Consider the following 18523-nt stretch of genomic DNA (forward strand, 5'->3'; position numbering starts at 1 on the left):
ACCATTACCGGTCCTTAATGATATCCACTAGACATAACATGCCACCAATAGAAGGCAACAAATTACCAGTAGAGACCCACAGGGACCATTACAGTTTCCAATAAAACCAATACAATTCCCATTATAACCATTAAAACCATTACAGATCACATTATAACCATTAAGACCATTACAATTCCCATTATAAGCATTAAACCCATTACAATTCCCATTATATCAATTAAACCCATTACAATTCCCATTATAACCATTAAACCCATTACAATTCCCATTATAACCATTAAAACCATTACAATTCCCATTATAACCATTAAAACCATTACAATTCTGTGAGGGTTTCTCTTGTTTTTTTCAGCAGGGAAGTATTTGCTTTAGATGAATCAATATACAGCCATGTTCACTTGTTAAATCTGTCACAGTGACTCTACAGTTCTCTGTTTTTTTCCTGAAGAGGATCATAAATAAAGATGAACATAGACAAGTCCAGGTTTTTTTCTAGCCTTTTTCTCCACTTTGCAGCTCGAGTGCACTGAGGTCGAAAATAACAAAAATGGCGCCTGTTTAAGAGAACGTCATGACATGTTAGCCACGCCCACTTCTTGTTTAACCCGCCTCCTCTCTTCTTCTCTGCTGCTCCATCCGGCTGAATGCGAGTCTGCTGACTGGCTTCAGGCTCCACACCAAACCCGTCCGCAGATATTTAGCAAGCAATGCGCGTAAAGGTGGAACCTACAAACCCTACATCACCTATTACCATCTGAACAACAGCCGAGGCCTGTGGAATTTCTTCTAACTGCTGTTGTTGTTGTGTTGTTGTTGTGTTGTTGTTGTTTTTTAGAAGGGCGGTCGCTTGGAAACCCTGCCGAATGAACCCGGAGCAGCAGCAGGCGACGTGGAGGAGGCGCAGCTCCGGCCATAAACACTCCTGCTTTTAAAGTTTTCTTCACAACTTTCAGAGAAAATGCCTCAGGATTGCGGAGCAGGGACTCTGCTGCTCGACTGGCCTTGAACAACTCTGGACTTTGCTTTTTTTAGGACAGTTTTTTGGGGAATAGTTTGGTCTCGAGTTCACACCCTTTTTTGCGCTTCGTACCTGCGTTTGGCGGAAGTGAGTACCGTTATACGAAACACACACAGTTTCACAAACACACACACTCACACACTCACAAGAAGCAGCTGTCTCCATTTCTGAGCTACTCTGTAACCGCTAAAGGGCGTGTTTTGTGTTACAATGTGCCTGTTACCTCGCCGTAAACACACAACAGCTACACAACTTGTGAAAGTAACCGCTTCAGCTCGCGCGCGCTCAGGGCCTGTTTAAAGGGACAGAGTTCAGATTGAGGTTTGCTCTACTTCCGGTACAGGCTTGTTTTGACTCATCCCCGGGGTGGGGGGTATCCAACTATTCAACTAACCCCGATCTGTTAACAACTGAGCTCAGACTGAGTCTGGGTGAGTTACTGAGTTACTGGAGTCTGGGTGAGTTACTGAGTTACTGGAGTCTGGGTGAGTTACTGGAGTCTGGGTGAGTTACTGAGTTACTGGAGTCTGGGTGAGTTACTGAGTTACTGGAGTCTGGGTGAGTTACTGAGTTACTGGAGTCTGGGTGAGTTACTGAGTTACTGGAGTCTGGGTGAGTTACTGGAGTCTGGGTGAGTTACTGGAGTCTTGGTGAGTTACTGAGTTACTGGAGTCTGGGTGAGTTACTGGAGTCTGGGTGAGTTATTGGAGTCTGGGTGAGTTACTGGAGTCTGAGTGAGTTACTGGAGTCTGGGTGAGTTACTGAGTTACTGGAGTCTTGGTGAGTTACTGAGTTACTGGAGTCTGGGTGAGTTACTGGAGTCTGGGTGAGTTACTGGAGTCTGGGTGAGTTACTGGAGTCTGGGTGAGTTACTGAGTTACTGGAGTCTGGGTGAGTTACTGGAGTCTTGGTGAGTTACTGGAGTCTGGGTGAGTTACTGAGTTACTGGAGTCTGGGTGAGTTACTGGAGTCTGAGTGAGTTACTGGAGTCTGGGTGAGTTACTGGAGTCTGGGTGAGTTACTGGAGTCTGGGTGAGTTACTGAGTTACTGGAGTCTGGGTGAGTTACTGAGTTACTGGAGTCTGGGTGAGTTACTGAGTTACTGGAGTCTGAGTGAGTTACTGAGTTACTGGAGTCTGAGTGAGTTACTGGAGTCTGGGTGAGTTACTGGAGTCTGGGTGAGTTACTGGAGTCTTGGTGAGTTACTGAGTTACTGGAGTCTGGGTGAGTTACTGGAGTCTGGGTGAGTTACTGGAGTCTGGGTGAGTTACTGGAGTCTTGGTGAGTTACTGAGTTACTGGAGTCTGGGTGAGTTACTGGAGTCTGGGTGAGTTACTGGAGTCTGGGTGAGTTACTGGAGTCTGGGTGAGTTACTGGAGTCTTGGTGAGTTACTGAGTTACTGGAGTCTGGGTGAGTTACTGGAGTCTGAGTGAGTTATTGAGTCTGGGTGTGTTTACACTTCAGGGTAGCATCATGTAGTCAGCAGGCATGTGCCATGTAACAGAGCTTTTAGTAATCACTTTGAGTAAGTGCTCAGGGATGTGGTAGATCTGGAGGAATGTTGGGCATATACACCCAGTCCGTCCCAGGGTACCATGCACACACACACACACACACACACACATATATATATATATTCACTCATTTATTATAGCCAGTCCGACTACCATCATATCTATTGGACGGCAGGAGGAAACCAGAGAACCCGGAGGAAACCTCCGCAGAGAGAACATACACAGAAACTCAACCCCGACAAGCTCAGGATCGAACCTGCAACTCTGACGCTGTGAGGCAGTAACGCTTCCCTCTGCCAGTGTACTCTCTGAGCAAAACCTTTTTCTATTAGGCAGACCCTTATGCTGTTTGAGCACAAATACTCGATGAACTGCGAGTCACACACTGCGACTGCTCTGCCCCTGCCTGGGCAGCGTTAGCCAGCTAGCCTCGGAAAGACAGCTCTCTGAGATTTATGCTGCGTTCGATTCACCTCGGGAGCGGAAAGTCGAAACTTGATGTCGAATTTGATGTCATTTGTGAACATTCGAGCTACAAACCGGGGGAAAAACTTGGACGCGTACATGTTCGTCTTTTGTTCGCAACACATTAGCCAGCTAATTGTGATGAGTGATATATATTTATCTTCTCATAACAGTGATAGTCAGTGTTATAGATTTAACAAGCCAACATGTCTGTATGTTGATTGATCTAAAGCAGGGTTTCTCGACCTTATCCACTTTAAGGCCCACCTGTTATTAACGCAGAAGCATGACAGCAAAACAAAACCTAACTTACTTGTGTTAGCTAACTCCAACAAGATCAGTTTTAGTATAAAAAGAGAAAATACTTTTGTGTGTATATTCAGTAAAACTCATTTGAAGGTAAGAAGCGCTGCTGTGTTTACTGTTCATGCTGTGAGCGGCCATGTTGATTTGACATCACTTGCTGAACTCGTCCTAAGTTTGCAAGTAGGAACTCTGTGTTAAAGGGGCATTTTCTTTCTGATCTTCCGAGTTACGAGTTTTATTCGAATGCAGCATTAACGAGTCATTGTCAGAGGAGTTGAACAATTACCATGGCTTGCTAAGCTCACAGCCAGTGTAGCTAGCTAGCATTATTAGTGGTTGGGACTGAATTTGGTTGGAAGCAGGACTGTCTCTGTTCTGATGCGTGTTCTTGTTTAAGCTTTCAAAAAATAAGAAAAATGCTGTTATGAGAGTGACGCGTAACTGCGGCTGGTTCGACCTGCACTGCAATCATCTCCAACTGACTAACTTTTATACCCATTTGTGTGTCTGCATTCTGCGTGGGATTTTATTTTATTTATTTTTATTTTTTCATCTTGGAGGAAACAGTGCTTGCTGTGTAAACTATATTTATTCATTTTTCCCTCACTGAAAGTTTGTTTTTTAATCATCTGTTTGACCATACACAGTATGCCTTGCTGGTTCTCCATGTTTTCTTCTAAGTTCCACGGAATCGCTGGTTTACACAGCATTAATGTGTGTAGTAAGTAATAATATAACATTGGCTTCAATTCAAAGCCTCGTTTTGCAGTATGGTGCAGTTCATTACGCTGTTCTTCTCTTAATTAATACGGCTGGGTGATGATTAATATGTGAGCTCGCCCACGTCATTACTAACATTTACTTTAAAAAGCCCAAATGGCTGATCTCAGTCCATGATCCAAGCATTTAATTTGTACAACAGAATAAATAAGCACTTCTTTGTCTGTACAGTAAAGTACACTCTGAAGGCCTCCTCCTTGGAGACAGAGTGAGTGCTATCTGCCTTCGGTGATGACCTTCCTCACAGCCTGAACCTGCGTGTAGACATCCTCATGGCCAGGTCCAGTGCTTACACGGTCTCAGGTTCACTCTAAAGAGAGCATGTGATGTTACTGTAGTCTTACAGGCACGTTGTTGACACAATGAGACCAGAGAGACACTACTATATCATCACGTGAACCAGAGGAAGAATGTCTCCTCCCAGGTGCAGTCTATAGCAAACATTACTCAAATTAAGTGGCTAAAACCAATAAAGGCTAAAGACCTTCATTCCAATCTTATCTTATGTCAAGATTTTCTTTATTCTTGTGAAACCGTACTTTAGTTTGCTAGCCTTAGTTTACTTGTTCGTAGCTAACATCATTCACCATTAGGCACACTTAACCAGTCCTCGTCTCATTTTACTCTTTTGGAGATTAAATTGGTCTGCCCGGAGGTCACACTTTTTTTTAAATTTGGTTCTTTAGAAAGTAAATCTTTTCTCTCTGTAACAGCCAACACAGTCTTCTCATCTTCATCCTGTCATGAAAATGCATACTTGTTGATGTGGGCGAGTTAATGGCACTGGGGAACATCAAGGCAAAAATTCTATATAAATGTGGGAGAGTCTGATGTTGCAGGCAGTTTGTCAGTCACTGTGGAAGGATAGTACTCGGGGTATAAACTTAACATCCCCTCTTTAATCCTTGATGATGATGATGATGAAGATAATGCCGTCAGACTTCTTGCTGTTGGCTACAGAGTGAAATTAAAGTACGCCTAGACCTGAAATTAGATTCCGGTTAAGGGAATGATATATCCAGAAGCAAAACATCTTCACAAAAAATCTTTGGCTTGTTCTTTTTTTATCCTCTGTTTTATTTGATGGTAAATCTTAAATTCTTTGAGGGTGAGTCAAATGAATACTTTAAAGATGCACCATAGATTAGACCTGAATCGATTTGTTTCCTAGAGGAATCCGGGCACTCGATAAGCGCTGGGAGACTTGCGTTGAATGAAACGGAGATTATTCATTTTCAGAAATTATACACTTTTGTGACACTTATTTGTAGAGATGGCACCAGGCTGATCCCCAATATCTGTATCAGTCTGATACCAACAAAACCTGGTGGATTGGATATCAGGGAAAACTTAGCTACTGTAACAAATGGCAAAGATTGGAATTGGATTTGGGAATGAAATTTATTTTCGGAATTGGAAATGTTTACCTATAAAGAGACTTGACTGGTTTTTTTTCTTTCATTAGGATTGATTTGATTGAAAAGTGTTGAATTTAGACAAATTATTGCTACTGACCATTAGTTAAAGCCATGTCATCTTGTAAAGTAGGCAGTTCCTGGTCACGTTTGATTGATGAAATATACCAGACACACTCGTGGTCTTCATTTGCACAAGACTGTAGGGTGTCCCAGTTCTCATTTTAGGCTTCAGAAGTGTGTGTGCCAGCACCCTCTGTGCACTACGCTCTTTCACTACGCTCACAGCAAAGGGGACTCAGCAGAGGTCTCTTACCCACAAGCCCTTGCAATTATGAGCAAGAACTATTCGCAGAGAAAGGTCAGTAAACAACAAAGAGAATTAAGCAAGAGATAAAGATTAAACGCAGTATGATTAGTTACCTAATGTAAATTATTACCTAATTGCCACGTTTGTAGTCTACACATGCATTTATATTGAGCTGCTGCATGATGACAGCTGATTTCACCAACAAGGTGTTTTATTTGAATTTGGCGTTGAGCATTGGAAGTGAAAATGAAGCATTTCTTATGGGATGCTCGCGGTCTTGCGAAAGAAACTTGCTATGGGATAAGCTTATATATGTTAATGTTTAACAAATTACACAATGCCATGACTGTGTATATAAGAATTTCCTAAAAATCACAGCCTATTTTTTTAATGTACAATTATGCAAAACACAATGATCTATTTATCGTTAATTGATCTACTGCAAGGATTTCAGCGGTATTCAGTCGCAGATCCTGCCCAAGTTCACTTGTAGTAGCAGATATAAAGAGAAATAAGAAATAAAGCACGGTGAGTGAGGTAATGACGTGTGTGTCAAATACAGCTTGTTATGTTACTGATGAACATCAACGTGCAAAGTCCTCTCAGCTGATGACTTTCCTTCTGCCAGAAATCTTAAAGGAACAGCTTTAGACATGATTGTTATGATGCTCTGACACTGGAGAATCCTTCCGTAGATCAGACATAAGCAATCGTTTTACTAATTTCTTTCTCATTTAATTTGTTACGTCTTCGTCTCTAAATGACTGGTTAGGGTTAGGGTTATACGCTCCTCAAATATTTCATCACTCTGAGTGACTTCTGCATTGGACTTTGTATCAGCATCTGACTGGGTTTCCTGCTCGTATTGCAGTGCATGTTGATTAATCTGTCTTGCAAAATGGCAGTAGGGTTTTCCTCCATCTGTAATGCCAAAACCTGAACACTGGTTTATTACTGGTTTTTATACTGCAGCGCAGTTAAATGCTGGAATCCGATTGGTCAGAAGGTGTGCATTATTTTCATATAACAGCACATTTTCATATAGAGTAGCTCTGGCTGTAACATAAACTCTAGGTTTATATTAATGCACGTTCTAATAAGTTATGGTTTCTAATGTAACAGAGACTTGTACGGAGGACTCTCCACATAATCTAAGATTAATAATAAATGGATTAAAAAACATGTTATGTCACAAAGTCAATTGTATAATCGTTGATGTGGTGACATTTTAGTAGGAGACATTTATTTAACATTTATAAAACGAGTCCCCAGTGTAAGCACTTTGTACTAGTCAAAGTTTCCCAGCTCAGGAAAGTCTTCAGGACAGAGGAGTTTATGCTTTCCTGTTGCTTTCTAAAATTACAAGTTGTGGTTTTTTTTGAGAGAGAAAGAGCGGTTGGTGAAAGAATGACTGTTTATCAGTGCTATAATGTGGGTAAGAACAGGAATTAATTTGTCTCTCGGACATTAATCTAACTATAAACCTTAGATTAATTAAAAAGCGTGACGTGTCATTCATTAATAAATTGAATATTGTAATTGTTGGCAAATTGCTGTGGTATAAGTGCAATAACACACGCTAGACCATACTGTTATAGGTAAATAATGCACTTCGGGGGGAATAGAGGCACTCAGCTTGCACGTCATGTTGTATCACACCACCCCAGCATGGATTATTTTCATATTTTCATTAGAAATTGCATAATTACTCAGGTTTTTTTTTTATACGCAATTAGTAATGCAAGGATTGTATGCCTGACTTTTTTTTTTTTATTATTCATCAGGTATTTCAAGAATAGAAAGCAGTAATTTTACTGCAGTACCCTCTTGAGTTGAAGTACCTCTTGAATGACTTGTGTATTGCATCTATAGAATGAACATCATAAGAATGTGACCGTAAAACCAGAACTTGCACATCTTTATCACCTTGATCTACCATTCCATCTAGGAGACTTCCTGAAATACAATACAATGGAAAAGAAATTCCTCACCAGTTCTAGCTTTCAGTATCAGTAATACATAGTCAGAAGTCGAGTGAAAATTGGTTTTGAAAACCCTTTGGCGTCATCCAGCACACATTGTAGCTATGTAGATAAAAACAGCTATATTAAAGCGGATACCTCATTGGGCTATGGCAGACGCGTCAATAAAATTACTGCACTTTTTTTTTTTAAAAAAACAGTGCATAGCTACATTACCATGGGAATGAGTAATGTCAATATACACAACTATAACTGAGAGCTGAAACGTGTTCTGGCAATCTGGACAGACGAACAGCAATAAAAAAACAGAAAAGAAAATAGTGGATACAGTACACAAAATGTTTTAAAGGTGCAATAGTCAATATTTTTATTCCTTTTTTTTAGTCCTTACTTGAACAAATAACCTGGAAGATATGTAGAATATGATACAAAAAAAAGCCTTAGGAAAAGGGTATAAAATCACTGTGAAAACCCTTTTAGAAAACAGACTTCCTGTCCAGGAGCTTGTTTGCATTTGGATGTGCCTCCTGTCAGTCATTTTACAGACACTCTGTGGACCACTTAAGATTCTGGGGCGGAGCTTCATGAACATGGGCGGGAATCATTCAAATGTTGAACCCACCTAACCGTTGGAGGCCTGATCTTTAAAAAACAAACAAACAAACATGACTAATTTTACCTAATGCTCCTTTAAAGTGTGTAGATGGCTATAGATAGATGAATGTACTTTACCGATTGAGCGCTGGTGCGGAGTTCCCCATGCTCGGATGATTTCAATGATTTCAAACGCACACTTGCCAAACATTTGTTTACTTATTCCCATTGCCATATCTCTGAACAATGAACAAGAGTTGAATGAGTACATATCCAGCCCGGTCACCCCTACAGGGGATTGCATGTTTTTTGGAAAGGACAAACTGTCGACTAATGGGGAAAAAATGGACACTAAACTGTCCATTAATCATTTTTAGTAGTACCACTGCTGCACCTGTACATTTTGCAGGCAGTTATGTCATCATTGCTGGAGCGATCACTGTCTAAAGCAGACGTTTTTTCTCACCCTAGTTAATAAAATAAAGAGTTCTCTTACAGAAAATGGCAGATGTAGTGCCAAGTTGCAAAACAGACCCACTCCTCCCAAACTCACACATGCTGAGGAGCTTTCCGTAGCTATCTGATTAGGAAGGTGCTCAATGTAGGAAAAAAGTGTCCAAAAAAGAGAACTGCAGTCTAAATATCAAATTAGCTTCATTTTTTTTCATAACTACTACAAATGCTTCATACAGAAACCTCCTGGTGCTAAGATTAGATTATTTTGTGGAGATGTTGTGCATCAAGGTCCATCTATGAACTCGAGTGATGTAGCTGAGGTTCAGGAACTGTCAGAGCCAGAATTCACACACCATGCTGACACTGCTGCCATTTTTACTTCTGCAGTTTTCCAGGGTAGGGTTAATATTTAATTCCAAAAAAAATCCCTTCAGGTTTAGGCCACGTCTACTTCGGGTTTACATCCAAGTACAGGTACGGATATTGTAGAAGTAAACAGAATCAGTATCATTGCATTACTCCCCTAATACTAATATGTAGACGTGGTAAAAGGTTTCCAGAGAAACAGGAGGTTTCGGACAAAAGTCTTTCATCAGCTGCATAGACAGATTGCTTCTGAGGCTGTAGGAGGTGGAACCTCCAGTAGTTGTTCGAAGAGATGAGTGTGTATGTGTACACCAATCAGCCATAACATTAAAAAAAACACTGACAGCTGATGTGAATAACATCGGTGTGTGTGAAAGTGAAGTGACGTGTGGCCAAGTATGGTGACCCATACTCGGAATTTATGCTCTGCATTTAACCCATCCAAGTGCACACACACAGTAGTGAACACACACACACAGTAGTGAACACACACACACAGTAGTGAACACACACACACAGTAGTGAACACACACACAGTAGTGAACACACACACAGTAGTGAACACACACCCAGAGCAGTGGGCAGCCTTTTTTGCCAGTTAGCATGACCCCACTTCAAAATTCTGTCGTTTGCTAAAACATTCATCACCTTTGCTGGTGTTGGTCTAGACTCGTTTGAATCATAAGGACAATCTGTCTCATTTATTAATCTTCTAGTAAAATTGTGTGTAAATGTTTTTGTAAGCCAAACCAAACTTCCTGCCAGATTTACAAACGTTCCAGTACCACTGATTTTCTTTGTCCTCACGTGCGTATATTGATAACTGCCTGTCATGTCAGTACCATGATGATGGTATCAGGAATCGCTGACAGATTCCAACAGTTGCGATGACAATTAAGCTTTATGGTTTAATTGTCTGTGGGGAAACGTGGTGTCTGCTCCAGAACACCAAACTGCTTTTATAGAGCTAGTCACACTTTCTTGATGATTAACTAAGCTTATACATTTCATTAGTAACACCTGGCTGCTGATTATTCTCTTAATAATTGTGGAAGTAGGAAGGCTGTATTTATTATTTCCCACCTGGTTTCTGAATGTTGGTTTACTTTTTAGGGAAAAACGACAACATTTTTTTTGTTGTTGTCACCTGAAGTTATTTGTTTGTTTGTAGAAGTTGGCAAGGAGCACACAGTTGTTATTTAGGCCCTGATAAATGTATGTTTGGCCACGCCCCCCTCTTTTTTTCGGGCTCAGAGCCTGTCGTCAAGCAGCGATACTAACTAACTATCAGTGACTCACACTAACTAACTCTTTTTACACAGTGCTGTTCCCTTTGTCCTAGTTGAATAGCTGGTCTTATGGTGGATATAAAGTCTACATGCCCCTGTTAAAATTGCAGGTGTTTGTAATGTAAAAAAATGGAAACCAAGATAAATCATGTCGCATCTTTTTCCACCTTAAATGTAATATACAGTGGCTTGCAAATCAACCCCCTTGAAACAAATGACACACAGATTCCAGCCAATAAGCAATATGCTCTTAAAGTAAACTTTCAAAGTTAAAATTCATTATTTGTCAGCAGATCTTCAGAAAATAAATAAAAACTGAAACATGCTGTTTTTATAAGTATTCAACCCCTGTGCAGTTGAAGCTCCGAGTTTACACAGATGGGAGATATTGCCCTAACGAGGACCCAGTTGGCTTACAGTTGGCCTCGATCTGTGAATGATTAAAAAAGTTTTTGGATAAAAGACCCCTGTAATTCAATACCATTGGTCAGACTGAATGTGAAGGAGAGCTGAAGAGCATTCTAAGGAAATTAGAGATAAAGCTATAGACATGAACTCAAATTTCAAGTGACAAACATTTTAAGGGAAAAAGTAAAAATGTACAATAACCTGGTTGCACAAGTGTGCACACCCCTTCACCTACAAAAGCACCTTTGGCTTGTAATCCAGCACTCAGTGTTTTTAGATAAGAGTCTACCAGGTTAGCACATCTTGGTTTGGCAATTTCACTCCACTCTTCCTTGAAATAATTGCATCAGATCTGTCAGATTGTGAGGGGGGTCTCCTGTAAACAGCCCTCTTCAGGTTATTCCACAGGGTTTTGATAGGATTTAGATCTGGGCTCTGACTGCGCCATTCCAAAATGTTGATCTTTGTCTTCTGAAGCCATTCTTTTGTTGAGTTGGTTTTGAAAATTTTGCTTATTTTCAGTTCAGAGGCCTGCAGGTTTTGTGCCAGAATAGATAGGTATTTGGAGCGATGCTTCCCTCTAACTTGACTAGAGCCCCAGTCTCACCTGAAGAGAAGCAGTCCTATAGCATGATGCTGCCACCACCATGCTTCAGTGTGGCTATGTTTGGGACATAAGCTGCTTCACCATGGGTATGTTTGGGTGATAAGTTTGGGTGTGTCCACCATATTCTTTCGGGTGATAAGCAGCCAAAACATATCTTATAGAATTATGCCCAAAAGGTTCTGCCTTGGTCTCATCAGACCATAACACATTTTACCACATGGTTTGGGATGATTTTGGTGAGCGTGGATGATGATGATGTTTTCTGAGAAAGAGCTTCCGTCTAGCCACCGTACCCCATAGCGCACACATGTGAAGAATATGAGAGAATGTAGGGAGTGACTAGTTCTTGTCAGGTGTTCCTGCAGCTCCTTTAATGTCACTGTTGGTCTCTTGGCAGCCTCCCTGTTAAGATTTCTCCTTGTCCTTTCATCGATTTTAGAGGGACATCCTGTTCTTGGTAAAGTCACTGTGTTGCTCCATTTTCTCCACCTGTCGATGATGGCCATCACAGTGTTCCATGGTACATCTAATGTGCTGTAAATTCTTTTGTACCTCTCTGCTGATCAATACCTTTTGACAGTGAGATGCTGTACATGCTTTAGAAGCTCTTTGGCTTTAGCAGTCAGATGAAACCAAGAAAATCCTACAGAAACAGCTGATCTTTACTTGGGGTTAATCAGAATCACTTCATTGATGACGGGTGTATGATCATTACTTTTGAACATGAATTTGAATGTGATTGGTTCATTCTGAGCACATTCACATGCCTCTTTTTGAAAGCGTGTGCAACCAGGTTATTGTAAGTTTTTTTTCTTTTCTTTTTTTGTTTAAAATGCTTGTTTGTTTTTCACCTGAATTGTGTTTGTTGCTATAACACATTAAATGTGGAAAAACATGATTTTATCTTGATTTATTTTTTTATTTCACAGAAACCTTCTATTTTAACAAGGGTGAGTAGACTTTTTATATCTACTGACCCATTTGTAGTAAATCCATCAAGTTCACATTAGTGAGACTCCTATATGTAAATTTACACAAACTCAGGACCTATCTACAATACTAAGTGGAATTTTATGAATATCAAACTTCTTGTGTAAATACTCATGCGAATGATTGATGAAATAAACAATATCAGTAACAATGTTAAGCATTATCAGTATTGCAGTATTGTGAATTGCCTTATCTCTGAGCATGATTATACTTAATGATCCTTACTGAATGTACATTTGGAAGAGTGAGCAGCCTTCAGCCCTTGTACCTCACTAATATTTATAACCTCGAGCACTAAATTGGTCTGAGATGTAGCTACTGTGTTATCTGTTACCTGAGCTCTGGTGAGTTAGTTTGCACAAGCAAAAGCATCTGTTCGAGTGATCAAAGTCCATTTGGCCGGACTGTAAAGAGTCATAGTTAGCTTATCTTTAGAGATTAACTGAAGAAAAAAACAGCTTTGTAAGGTAAGTATGTAGTGTGTCACCCCTCTGTAGAGAAAGTAAGCGAGCAAACGGGCAGACACGCGTTTCATTAAAACAGTCTGAGTGCTCGATGAATGATCTAACAGGAAGAGTTTTGTCATGTGTTTAGTAGAGGGATTAGGATTTGACAAATAACTCCGTAAATGTGAATTAGCATTTCACAGATGTAAAACTGGTGATCAGAATTAGAACCTCTTTAAGTGGACCTCTGTATACGAGGAACAGAATTTATGTGAAAAGGCTTAGAGAGTTTGGGGATTAAAACATTTCGACATGTGCTGTTTGGTTTGTTGACTCTTCCTGCTACTGACAGGACTGTGTGTCCTCAACTCTCCTGAACTTTTACTCCCGCCTGTGTTCATCACACACTGCTCACACCTGCACTCACATTTCACTGACATTGTCCATGCCATTTCAGATCTTGGGTTTGTCTTTCTGTCTGTCTCTGTTTCTTTCTTTTTCTGTCTATCTGTCTCTCTCTGCCTCCCCCCCTATCAGTTTCTGTGTCTCTCTCACTCTCTCTCTCTCTCTCCCTCTCTCTCTCTATCTCAAATTCAAATTCAAATTTGGCATGACTGTGTTGTACCACAATGTTGCCAAAGCACTGATTAATACACATTTAGTATATTTAAAAAAAACACATTTAAAGCATTAAAAAAAAAAAAAAGATATATGGGCACGTACACAAAAAAGAAAACATTGCAAACAAATTACAAAAAGAGAACAATGGTAAAGAAGTGGAAAAGGTAACTGAAAGTAGTAGTTTCAATAGAACTATACTGTATATTAATGGAGAGTCAGCCTCTCTCCCTCATATAGTGACAGAAGGACACATACTGAGCTGCCAGCTGAATACAATCTGTCTTTTCTTTTGCAAAAGATAGGAGAGTTTGTCTAGATTACCTATCTAAAGGAATTCAGGTAGAATTTGCCCTAGGAGTGTAAAGTATGTGTCTCTAATGGCTGCGTATTTGCTGCACTCAGTGCGGAAGTGCAGCTCGTCCTCCACCACTCCTTCAGTGCACTGTGAGCACTGTCAGTCCTCTCTCCACAGTAAGGCCCGTCTCCACAGCCACGCTGTGCTCACTGAGACGGCGCTTTGACAGGAGCTTTCTTTGTTGATAATCTTTAACGTTAATAAGGTGTGGTGCCAATTTGTAATCAGTTTTAATTCTGTGGAAGTAGATTAATTTTACTTCCTTGATTTTGTTTTGCCAATCATGAATGTATCTTTTCTGTGGGTTTTTTTTTTTTTTTTCTGTTTGTTTTAATTTTGCCTGTCTGAACTACATGGATGGGTTTAACTGGTGTTTTTCCCTCCAAATATTGTAAAGGGTGTCCTGTTCTGTGTATAAACGCACTGTGGTGGTGGTTATCTGGGGGTGTGTCTGACAGGTGGAACCAGAACTTAGTTGTTCTCTTTTCAATATCAGCTAGAAGAGGAAACCTGCCTACCTCACTCTTTCTCTTTCTCTTTCTCTTTCTCTCTCTCTCTCTCTCTCTCTCTCTCTCTCTCTCTCTCTCTCTGCTTCTCTGTCTCCCTTTGCCCCCTCACTCACTTTCCCTTTCTACCCCTCTTTTTCTCTCTGCCCCTCTCTCTCTCTGCCCCTCTCTCTCTCTCGGCAGTGCTGGTTGTTGCAGGTAACAGTGGTGTTATTGTGCTGCTGTAGTCAGTGACAGCGGCCATGCTGTCATGGTGACTCACAGAATGACTCCATTGAGAGTTGAGGCGTGTAACCGTGCTGGTGTCTTGTTGGCTCGGTCTGTGCAGCTGCCAGTGTGAGGACGACAGGAAAGTGATCTTCTGGTGCATTTCGTAATAGTGGGCGGTACCAAGCTGAACTTCGCATCACTACTGTCCTTTAAAAAGCGTCTCTCTCTTCCCTGTCATCACACCCATGTGTTCCCTGTGGAGCGCTGAAAAGAAGTTATAAATTAAAAGGTCACTGAAGTGCTATAACCAGCACCACTTTAATGCTCATTTTAAACCCAGAAAGTGGCTTTGTGCACACTAAGCTTATTTCATTCCACTACAGACAATTTACACATTACTGCCTCATCGTGAGAAAGCACGTAAATAAAGCTCAGGGCTTCAAAGAATAAATGACGTCCAAATAGTGCAGGGCAATATGACGATCTAATATCAATATCGTGAATAATTATGTCACGATACACTTTACTGAGGGTATCATGATCTCTCGTTATTGCATTTTTTAAAAAATATTTTTTGTTGTTGATAGTTACATTACCATACACTGGGTTTAATCTTTTAAAATGTAAGATGTTCACTTTTTTACTGATTATTTTGTTCTCCTTCAAGTTAAAATATTTGATTATTTAAGAATATTTAAGAATATTTGGTGTATATTTTTATAAATAAATTGAAAATACAAAAATACATTTATTGAGAAAAAAATGATTTTTGAGAACATTAAGTAGAGCATCATTGAACAGTTTATTTTGAATGCAACGCTACTGTATTGCTAGGAAATTGTTTGTCCAAAAAACCCTAAATATTGCGATACATATCATGAACTGCCGTTTGAGAATAGTGATGTGATATTTTTTTTTTTTTTTTTTTGTCATTTTGCCCTCCCCTTCATCCAAAGAACTCTGCCATACAGTCTTAACTCAGCTACGACCTTATCATACTGAGGTCTGGACTTCTCGTATTTGGCTCAAATAAAACTGTTTAATAATGTGCAACAACACAACAGTTGTGTCTGTGGAATGTGTGATCATACTGAGGTAGTTTTGGTCGCTAAACGACGTCCAGGGGTCACCCGTCAATACTGCTGTAATCTGGCGCGCTCCTTGATCCGCCATAGTGGTGTGTTTCATTTTTACTTGTAGGTAAAGACAAAATGTCTTTAAGCAATGAATCGATCTGTGGTTGCAAACTACAACACCCTCGTTCACTGAACCATCTGCGAGTGTTTTAAAATGAAAATAATCATGTAAACACTCCCATTTCTTCCCGAACGATTTTCTCTGTTTTAATTTCCGTCCTACATAACCACAAAAGCTCAAACAAAACAAAACAAAACAAAAAAAAGAGTATCAGAGTACAGTTTGATTTTAAAAGCACATTACCCTAGTGTCTGTGTCTACCTTAGTAACATGTACCTTAGCAATGGCTGAGTGTTACTGCAATTAAAAAAAAAAAAAAAGGCAATTTTTAATCACATTAAAAAAAAAAAAAAAATTAATCACTCATTATGTTTTTTTTTTTTTTAAACTGTCATGTTTGAAACAATTTTAAAATGACTCCAGCTTACCGATAAAACCTCTCACCACTACCTGGTCTCTACAACTATACATTTATCAGGAGAGATTTGCAGTGATTAGTCAGGTCAAAGATTTGTTTGTAACTTCTTTGTAAAATTGATTAAAAAATGTATAATACAGCTTAAAAAGCACATTTCTTTATGAAATTTTCTTTAAATCAAATTTCTTGTTAATATCTAAGTATAGAAAGACAACCAAGTCATTTTTATTTTGCTGTTTAGGAAATCACTCAATGAACATGGCTTCGTCATCAAAATTCATAGCACATTTTATTTTTTTATGCTGCACGTGTGTGAAACAGCTTGTGCATTGTGCTGTGTGAACTATCCAGACCTGCTCTGTACATGTAATAATAATTCTGTTGTGGTTTTGGTTGTTTTAAACCCTCACCATGAAAGACCAGTGTGTGAGCCAATCACAGCGCAGCGTTAACGGGTGAAAATGAACATCATCTCTAACTACATTATATACAGTCAGGTCCATAAATATTGGGACAGTGACACAGTTTTGGCAATTTTGCCTCTGTACACCACCACAGTGGATTTGAAATGAAGCAGTCAAGATGTGACTGAAGCGTAGACTTTCAGCTTTAATTCAAGGGGTTTAACAAAAATATTGCATTAACCGTTTAGGAATTACAGCCATTTTTTACAGAGTCCCTCCATTTTCACAGGCTCAAAAGTAATGGGACAATTGACTGATAAGCAGTTTCGTGGCCAGCTGTGGCCTGTTTCCTCCTTATATCATGATAAATTAAGGAGATCAAAGGTCTGGAGCTGATTCCAAGTGTTGAATTTGCATTTGGTAGCTGTTCATGGGAACTCTCACTATGCCGTCCAAAGAGGTGTTGATGCAAGTGAAGGAGGCCATCATTAGGCTGAAAAACCAAAACAGCCAAATCAACAATTTGGTACATTCTTAAAAAGAAGGAATGCACTGGCGATCTCAGCAACACCAAAAGGCCTGGGAGACCACAGAAAACAACTACAGTGGATGATTGCAGAATTCTTTTCTTATTGAAGAACAACCCCTTCACAACATCTAGCCAAGTCAGGAACACTCTGGAGGAGGTAGGCCTATCATTGTCAAAGTCTACAATCAAGAGCCACCTTCATGAATGTAAATACAGACGGTTTACCTCAAGATGCAAACCGCTGGTAACACTCAAGAACACAAAGGCCAGATTAGACTTTGCTAAAAAACCTCTAAAAAAAGCCTGACCAGTTCTGATGTAAGATTAACTTGTACCAGAATGATGGTAAGAGAAAAGTGATGATGGAGAAGGAAAGAAAGGGCTCATGATTCAAAGCATACCACATCATCCGTCAAACATGTGGAGGCAGTGTTATGGCATGGGCATGTTTGGCTGCCAGTGGAACTGGGTCACTGGGGTTTATTGATAATGTAACTGTTGATAGAAGTAGCAGGATGAATTCTGAAGTGTACAGAGCTATACTTTCTGCTCAGATTCAGTCAAATGCTGCAAAAACTGATAGGACAGCGCTTCACAGTACAGATGGATAACAACCCAAAACATACTGTGAAAGCAGACCAAGAGCTTGGAAATTAAATGTTCTTAAATGGCCGAGTCAGTCACCTGACCTCAACCCAACTGAGCTGCTTTTCACTTACTGAAGACAAATCTGAATGCAGAAAGACCCACAAACAAGCAGCAACTGAAGATGGCTGCAGTAAAGACCTGGCAAATCATCTCAAGGGAGGAAACTCAGCATTTGGTGATGTCCATGGGGTCCAGACTTCAAGTAGTCATTGACTGCAAAGGACTTACCTTCAAGTAATAAAAATAATCCTAATATTTATGATTATATTAGTTTGTCCCATTACTTTTGAGCCTGTGAAAATGGAGGAACTCTGTAAAAAATGGCTGTAATTCCTAAACGGTTAATGCAATATTTTTGATAAACCCCTTGAATTAAAGCTGAAAGTCTACGCTTCAGTCACATCTTGACTGCTTCATTTCAAATCCACTGTGGTGGTGTACAGAGGCAAAATTGCCAAAACTGTGTCACTGTCCCAATATTTATGGACCTGATACTAATATATTTATTTAAACAATTCAGATTTATGCCTGTTGTGTAATGTAGACATTAGCGTGTTATAATAACGGGTGCTGAGTTTCATTAAAAATGATTATTTAAGCAGTACAGACTACACAGGCGTTAACTTTTCTCATCAGTATAAATATATTTTGACAGTATTTTAGTCTTTATATCACCTTTTTTGTT

General features: G+C 39.8%; 1 protein-coding gene across 3 annotated transcripts in view; it reads left to right on the top strand.

Moving 5' to 3' along the window:
• The first annotated feature begins 601 nt into the window (after positions 1-601).
• Positions 602-18523, top strand: part of cers2a (ceramide synthase 2a) — a 32945-nt gene continuing 15023 nt past the window's right edge. For 2 of the 3 annotated variants that reach the window (XM_026928026.3, XM_026928027.3), the window contains exons 1-2: positions 602-722; positions 839-1108. The gene's annotated coding sequence lies outside the window, so the exon portion shown is untranslated. Of the gene's footprint in view, positions 723-838; positions 1109-12443; positions 12465-18523 lie in introns of all 3 variants that reach the window. The other variant, XM_026928028.3, reaches the window with a different exon arrangement.

This window comes from Pangasianodon hypophthalmus, chromosome 29 (genome assembly GCF_027358585.1).
Source record: "Pangasianodon hypophthalmus isolate fPanHyp1 chromosome 29, fPanHyp1.pri, whole genome shotgun sequence".
In the NCBI taxonomy this organism is placed as follows: Eukaryota; Metazoa; Chordata; class Actinopteri; order Siluriformes; family Pangasiidae; genus Pangasianodon; species Pangasianodon hypophthalmus.